This window comes from Myxocyprinus asiaticus, chromosome 39 (assembly GCF_019703515.2).
Source record: "Myxocyprinus asiaticus isolate MX2 ecotype Aquarium Trade chromosome 39, UBuf_Myxa_2, whole genome shotgun sequence".
Classification (NCBI taxonomy): domain Eukaryota; kingdom Metazoa; phylum Chordata; class Actinopteri; order Cypriniformes; family Catostomidae; genus Myxocyprinus; species Myxocyprinus asiaticus.
The window spans coordinates 8462272-8470663 of record NC_059382.1 but is presented as its reverse complement, the minus strand read 5'-3'; the positions used below and the strand labels follow the sequence as shown (position 1 = coordinate 8470663).

The 8392-nt window shown below is 34.4% G+C and overlaps 1 long non-coding RNA gene across 1 annotated transcript in view; it reads left to right on the top strand.

The window, feature by feature from the left end:
* The window catches only part of LOC127430187 (uncharacterized), a 48554-nt gene extending 40777 nt beyond the window's left edge, over positions 1-7777 (top strand). The window contains exons 2-3 of the long non-coding RNA XR_007895420.1: positions 6872-6957; positions 7121-7777. This is a non-coding gene — a long non-coding RNA (uncharacterized LOC127430187). The remainder of the gene's footprint in view (positions 1-6871; positions 6958-7120) is intronic.
* Positions 7778-8392: the final 615 nt, after the last annotated feature.

Sequence of the window (8392 nt, the reverse complement as noted above, 5' to 3'; positions counted from 1 at the left end):
CCTGCCCTTGTTGCCACGGACCGCGCTGATTGGACGGAGCAGATGCCAGTCATGCTGAATAATTTGTGGGAGGGGACGGTGAGAGATGTGTGATTTAAAAGTTTGATTTATAGACTGCTGTTGGAAAGACGCTATGTAACTATGCGCTGACGTTATTTATAAACACTCATTTGTAAAATAGAAAGTCGGCCATAGTTTAGAGTTCATGTATTGTTTATTTACAAGTAGATAATGAGTAATACCATGAACAATATGTACTTAACGTGTGGTTAGTTTTCAGTGCTCCTTGTAATTCCATATTCTTATTGTTATTAGGCTACTATGGCGATTAAGTAGTTTGGACACTGTTATACAAAGTATGTATGCCGTTTATTAAGCTAGTGGAGAAGCATGCAATTAGACATTAATTGGAAAAGGTGTTGGAAAATGCTCAATGATAATTTAACAGGAAAATATATTTAATAATAATAATAATAATAATAATAATAATAAACAATAAAACCAGTCTGCACCAGTCAAAAACTTTTAAAGGATTGATAATGGAATTTCTATTATAATTGGAAACCAATTCTAAAGGATCTATGATAATTATTCCATCTGTATGAGTTTCTGCACGCATTCTTTTGGATTTTTTTATTTTTATTTTTATTTTTTAATCTATAGTATTTTAGTGGATTCTGCAATAAAACAATTTGTCAAAAACTGCAGATATTTTGTACCCTATTGTTCTAAATATAGGCTGTTTAGTCAATTTTACTCAGTTCTTTTATAATTGTTTACTAAGTTCACATGAGCCATAGTCATTTTATTAATATTGCATAAAACCAGATTAATCACATTTTAATTAAAAAAAAAAAAAAAAAAAAAAAAATATATATATATATATATATATATATATATATATATATATATATATATATATATATATATATATATATATATATATATTTAACTATACTTTAGTTTCCTGATTGGAGAAGAGCATTAAATTCATACAAGTTAGGGGCTTCGCTGCTCCTCTCGGGATTTATTGAGCAATGCTGCCATCTGCTGTCAAAACTCTAATTCATAAAGCTTCATGGCATGCAAAAGTGATCATTGATCCCTTTTTGATCGCTTAGAAAGCTTTCTGTGACTTGTCTCTCAGGTCTTCAAGCGCCTTGAGACATTTATTCTTGAATCAGAACACCAAGCAGTGTTTTCTCACATGCCAAAAGTTGGAGGATGGAATACAGTGTTTAATGCACAATGGTTTGATTGCTGGTGATGGAACAATCATCATAAATAGGAAACAGAATTCTATAATAAATACATTTATTTAAATTCCACACAGACAGGATTGGATTCCAATACAACTTGCTTTAGAGATATCAAGTCTAAAGAAAAAAAAAAAAAAAAAAAATGTTACTGAATATTGAAATCATGTTCCAATGGTTGTGCAAAAACAGCAAACTAGAAAAAAAGATGCCCTTTGTCTTAAAACTATGTGGTCCTCTCTCTAAAAAGCACAAACAAACAAACAAACAAACAAACAAACAAACAGTACAACAGCAAGACATGTCTGAGCTGAAAAAATAATTAAAACAATTAAAGTAATATTTTTGGGTTCAATATAAGTCAAGGTCAGTTGACTTCATTTGTGGCATTATGTTTATCACCACAAAAATTAATTTCGACTTGTCCCTCCTTTTATTAAAAAAAAAGCTAAAATGTGGTTTACAGTGAGGCACTTACAATGGAAGTGAATGGGGCCAATACGTAAACATTAAAATACTCACTTTTTTAATATAGCCACAAGACGTAAACAATATGTGTGTTAACATGATTTTAGTGTAATAAAACAGTTTACTTAACTTTTCTTGGTAAAGTCATACAATTTTACAACTTCGTTACCATGACAATACAATTAACCGTGTAATCCCGCAAAAACGACGATTTAAACAACTTTACAGCTAAAATAATACATACGTTATAACAGAATTAATGTAAGTGATTTTATGAAATTATAAGCTTCACATTTCTGCCTTTAAACCCTCCAAAAACCGGCCCCATTCACTTCCGTTATAAGTGCCTCACTGTAACCTCGAGGGACAAGTCTAAATAATTTTTTGTGGTAATCAACATTATGCCACAAAATCTGTCAGTTAAGCTTAACTTGTATTGAACATGCAATATCCTTTTAAAGCAGCATATGATGTGATTCTATGTGATATTCTCCTTTCATTACAAGTGCACACACACGTTCTGAACTAGTAAACTGCCAACCAAAAATTTCATTTTTTTGGCATCATAGGAACACTCACAATGCAAAGGCTCTCACATGTTGCAGTCCACAGATCGTTCCTCCTAAAGCTCAGTTTATTCAGTGGAAGATGCCAAGCTTTTTTCTTCAAAACAAACTATTGCACTCTGGGTGAATGAAGCCAGTGTTCATAGAAAGTAATTAATTTTTAACGTTAACATAGTATTCTAGGTATGCACAACTGTAAATAAAGAACGTCATGTCCAAACCACACCCACGGATACTAGTTTGATGCAGCCGAAATTGTTTTTAATTACTACTACAATTTACTACTGCTGCTACTATTTTTAAACAATGTCATATTTTATATTAAATGAATTATTTAATATAATTATATATGTTTATTATTATAAATATACAGTACATCATGGTGCTGCATCACCCTTGTAATTTCCAATTTTCAAGTCAATTTTATTTGTCTAACACGTTTCACAATACACATAGTTTCAAAGCAGCTTTACAGAAGGTCTTTTTGTCCTGAGTGAACAGCTTTATAGAAAATCATGCCTTATTATCTTTAAGCCCCCAGAGAGCAAGCCAAAGGTGTTAGTTAACAGAAGGAAAGCGGCATAAAATGTTTAGTTAAGGGAGAGAAAAAAACTTGAGATGAACCAGACTCAGCTTGGGGAGCCCACCTCTGGCTTGCCTTGACTGGCCACTGCCCCTAACCCATTGAATAAGTTCCTTATTTATGCTTTTTCATTCCTTTAATTTAAGCAGTTTAAAAAAGTAGCAGCAGTTCTGCAAGCAAATAGTGCTAGAGCTTTTCTCAGAAGAAACTCAATTTATCTGAGCCATTTTTGCAATGACTTTTTCAACCAACTTCATCCCAAAGTCATTTTTAGTGGATGAAATCAGTTGCCGACAAGCTGGCACCATTCAGAGTAAATTCTAGAGACTGTTGTGTGTGAAAATCCCAGGAGATCAACAGTTACAGAAATACTCAAACCAGCCCATCTGGCACCAACAATCATCCATGCCATTATCTAATCAGCCAATTGTGTGGCAGCAGTGCAGTCGGGCTGAAACGATTAGTCGACGTTATCGACAACGTCGACAATAAAAAATTGTCAACAAAAATGTAAGATGTCGAATAGTAGTTTGATCTCATTTAAAGTAACATGAGATCACATTAAACTCTAATGATGGCATGTGAGAGCAGCACTGCAGCTCTCGCCTGATAGGAGAAGAAGAATTACACAGCTCACAGTCCAGATGCACTCTAAACTTTCCAAACAGCTTCAGGTGATGTAGATCACAAAATATAAGCGAATTATAATGCAAAAATACAAAACAAGTAAATACAGAAGCACTCTCGTTGTGTAATAAGTGGAGCCGGAGCTCTTTCAAAGGAAACACCCCGGCGTTACATCTTAAATGCAGTTATTTTTAATGCGTTACAGCTTTATTAAAGTTCAAATAATATGGAAGCAGAGCATGTAAATTACAACAAACTTCGAAACTGGCATTTCTCTGTGTGGTCAGGGCCTCTTCTATGAGTTGCGCGAATGTCCCGATCTAAGGGGGAGAGACTGAAACTGCACCCGACTGATGCACACTCTGTCGTGGGGACACTCGTCCCTCGAGCGCACACTTGCTGCAGCTAGATTATAACATGTTGGCTTGCAACTTATTGAATCATAATATATGCGTCACTGTGCATTTCTTATCGTGAAGAAAATTGGCAATATGCAGCTTTAGAGAGAGAGTTTTTTTTTTTTGTGAGTTAAAGATGGATTGAAGTGAACAGAAAGGTGAGAGAGGGAAGTCTTCGCCTCATTATACACTGCAAAACTAAATACATTTTTGATTCATTTTTGTTTTGGCTTGTTTTCCAATATAAATATCTAAAACTCCTTTAAAACTGCATATTATTTAGCAGCTCTACTACAGAAATAAAACTGTCATCTGAGAATGTTGAATATAATATTAAAAATACAAATATTTTAAAATATCAAAAAATCCTTTAAAAAAGATGCATTCACCTGAGAAGCAACATATAAGATATTTAGACTTGTTTTTAGAGAGTAGATCTTGAATATAAGTATATTTTGTTTTTACTGCACTCGCAGAAGTATAACCAAGTGAAAAAATACACTTATATACAAAATTCACTTACATTTAAGATACAGCAAGTCTAAATATCTTATATGTTGCTTCTCAAGTAAATATATCTTATTTTAAGTATTTTTTAGACAATTTAAAATGGAAAACAAGACAAAAACATTTGGTAACAATAGGATTTTTTGCAGTGAAATTCTTTTCTGAATTAAACTTAATAAAAAGTACTTTTTTCCCTTTAATTCAGTGAATGTCATTAAGAGGTATTTTTAAAAGATGATTTTGTCCTCTTTATTGTTAGTAAACACGTTTAATACAACTTTTTTAGTTAGGGCACAAGCTGAATAATCGGTTAACAGGTAATGATTAACCGTTGCAATAATCGCAGAATAGTCAAATAATTGTTAAATTAATTGATTATCAAAATAATCATTAGTTGCATCCCTACACACACTGCAGTGCATAAAATCATGCAGTTACGGGTCAGGAGCTTCAGTTAATGCTCATATCAACTATCAGAATGGGGAAAAAAATTTGATCTCAGTGATTTGGAGCGTGGCATGGCAGTCTCTAGAATTACTCTGAATGGTGCCAAAAACAAAAAACATCCAGTGAGGGTCAGTTTTGCAGAGGGAAACACCTTGTTGATGAGAGAGGTCAACAGAGAACGGCCAGCCTGGTTCGAAGTGACAAAGTCTACGGTAACCACGCTGTACAACGGTGGTGACAGAAAATATTGTTTTGTCGGCACGAGGGGGACCTACACAATATTAGGCAGGTGGTTTTAATGTCCTGGCGGATCGGTGTGTATTGTAATAGCTCTTGAAGCTGAAGCTTTAATACTAAAAATAAATAAAGTCAACACTCTGCCATTTGGTCAATCAACAGAGATGGGAGTTTGATCAGTGGAAGGTTATCACCATCAGAATCTTCTTTGATGAGGTAATTATGAAACACTGTATAGACAGATTCCTTGCTGACTTATGAGCAAAGGCTCTCATTCTTCAGTGGCAACTGGAACCTCAGCTCAAAGGCAATTCTGGCTTTCCTACACAGGAAAACATTATTCAATGCTTTAGAACATAAACAACACTATATATTGAATTTCATTTTGGTGAGAATGTACCTTAATGATTTTATTCTGGGAATGCAGGGACAGGACTCCAAATAAGAAGAACGGTATATTTCAGAAAGCTGTTAAAGATAAACAACATCGCTTTTCATCTACAAATAAATGGTAAAAAACAAACAAACTGTGAAACAGAGCATGATGTCTCAAGCCTGACCTTTTGTTCCAGTTTTGCCTGAAGCCTGTTAGTGTTTCCGATGGTTCCGGGATCAACTTCAAATGTTCCATTGAAATGCAAACATTCAATCGTTGCATCTTTGTCTTGATGACCAGAATCTGAAGCCCTCACTGTAGAATAGGCACCTTCAACACGCCCCCAAAGTTGTTTTGGGGGGTCTGTGTGGGTGCCTCGTGCCACCCCCCTGCAAGATGCCGCCCTGGGCAACTGCCCATGTTGCCCATGTCGCCCATGCCTAAATCCGCCACTGCTGCAATGCCATCTGCTACTGTATACAACAGAAATATTATTAAATTTATGCTATTAAAAAAGCCTGAAAGAATTGGAGAGTGATGTTTGGACATACATAATGATAAAGGGTAATGGGAAATAATTATATAACTGTTAAACACCCAGAATCCAGTGTACACTGTCATGTAAAGCAGAACTGTTTTTTTTTTTTTTTTTTTTTTTTTTTGTGGATATTTTTACTCACTTCAGCTCTAAGTAAATGATGATGGGTGTCACTGCCTCCAGCTAAGCTGTTTGATGAACACCCTTTTTTCTCACCTGTCACCTGGGAGGATTTTAAGTAATAAAACAAAACAAAACTGCACTTACAGTATTTAATTACAAAGGAAAATAAACATACAAAAAAGCTAAACCATTCTTTTGGTTTAAACAGGCATGTGATGTTTGGTACATTGGACTGAAGTTAAAGGGGTTCTTTATTCAAGGTGTAGCTCAATGCTTCTGTGGTGGTATCATATGCTGGTAAAGTAAAAATCAGTATAGATTCTAATCAAAGCGCAACCTCTGAGCTGCTAAGTTACTTCAAGAATCACCACAGTGCCCTTCTCTTATGGCCTTTCAAAACCTATACTTGTATGAATGGTAGTTAATCAGACTACATCAATAGTCAGCTACATCTGTGGTATGACTGTGTATTTGCAATTTGTCCATAGTTAGTACTGTTTACAAATCAGTTGTCATTACTCAATTGATTGGTTTATATAAACCCTCTCTCTCTCTCTCTCTCTCTCTCTCTCTCTCTCTCTCTCTCTCTCTCTCTCTCTCTCTCTGATCAGTGCTAACCTTTTAAGAAAAAAAAGACAAAAGAGGAATTGTGGGCTTAACCCTCACACTGCCCCTTTAAAAAAAAAAAAATTATAAAAAGAAAATATATAATATCACCTGACATGTCTGTGTTCAGTGAAATAAGGGGCTGAAGTGGGTCTGGCCTTTTGTCTGGGGGTGGAGCAGTCCTTTCAGGAAGAAAAGCCACATGGGACACAGTGCCTCCAATTGGTAAGATAAATATCACTTTTTAACATGTTTAAATTGAAATAACTTCATATAAAAATATATATGCATGTGCATGAGCATGTAAAGAAGTATGTTTGATTGTTTAAAGATTTATTTAGCTTTTATTTATACACTAAAACTGTGTTTTTTGGTTTGTTGCCTCAAGGCAACATTGTGCAGTTAGACCACTTTTGTTCAGGCAATATCATGCTAAAGTGTGGAGATGTGCTCGGATGCACAATTAGGACCATATCACCTGGCTGCTCTACCGAAGAGATTGTGAAGGCACTGGCATGAGAAAGAAGGAACATATGAAGCTGTATACCATCAAGTCATACATCGCTGAAGGCCTATGCAACATACACACACGGAGTCATTTGGATGTTGGTTTATATGTTTATATGAAATGTGAGAAACATTTATACATGAGGTGTTAGTTGTAATTAGTAAAGGTTTGTTTATTTGATTGTTTGATGTTTGTGACTGGTTGGAACCATTTGTATTTGATGTTTGTCAAAATGAAAGGATATATAATATATGGATATATTATCAGGGTCCCCCAAGCTCCCAAAAAATGGGGTGAAATATTTTTTCACCCCAAAATAAAAACTTCATGCCCTAGAGGGTTAAGATGTAGCCAGATGGTATAATTTTTGGACACATTGTAAATACTCCATACAGACACTTCAATTGTAATATTGTATAACTAATTAGTAAACTTGTTATAATTGTTATCCACAATGCCACTTTATTGTTATTATAATTATTGCTATTAATAAAAACAATGTTAATACAATGTTAACCCCCATACGTTTATTTGGTAAGAGGCCTTTGTTTACCTGCTGTTGCATCGCTTCCTTGTCTGCTGACAAAGTGGTGTGTGTTGAATCTGGATTACTGCCTAATAAAGGAACCATAAACTGATCTTATTAATATGTGTCATGAGCAGAGTTGGGGAGTAACGAATTACATGTAACAGGATTACGTATTTAAAATACAAAATATAAGTAACTGTATTCCACTACAGTTACAATTTAAATCATTGGTAATTAGAATACAGTTAGATTCAGAAAGTATTTTGATTACTGAAGAGATTACTTTGCATTTTATTGTCATTTGTTTCATTTAATATTTCGTCCTTTCAGATGGAAAACATTTATACATATAAATGATGCGATCCAAAGTGCATTTGAACAGCGGTGAAACACTTTCTTATGATGTGTTACATTCATACGAGCAGACAGAGAAGTTAGTTTGAAGTAAGTTTGGAGCAGAAGAAATAGAAATAAACCTTGTGTAAATTGCAGCTTTATGCTAAGCTAAAATGCTATTTCTAGCCATTTGACATGCACGTTACCAGGCACGGTCATATTTTTTTATCAAGAAAATTCACGTTGGATCATAATTTCTTTTTTTCTAGTAAGACCTTTGATATTAA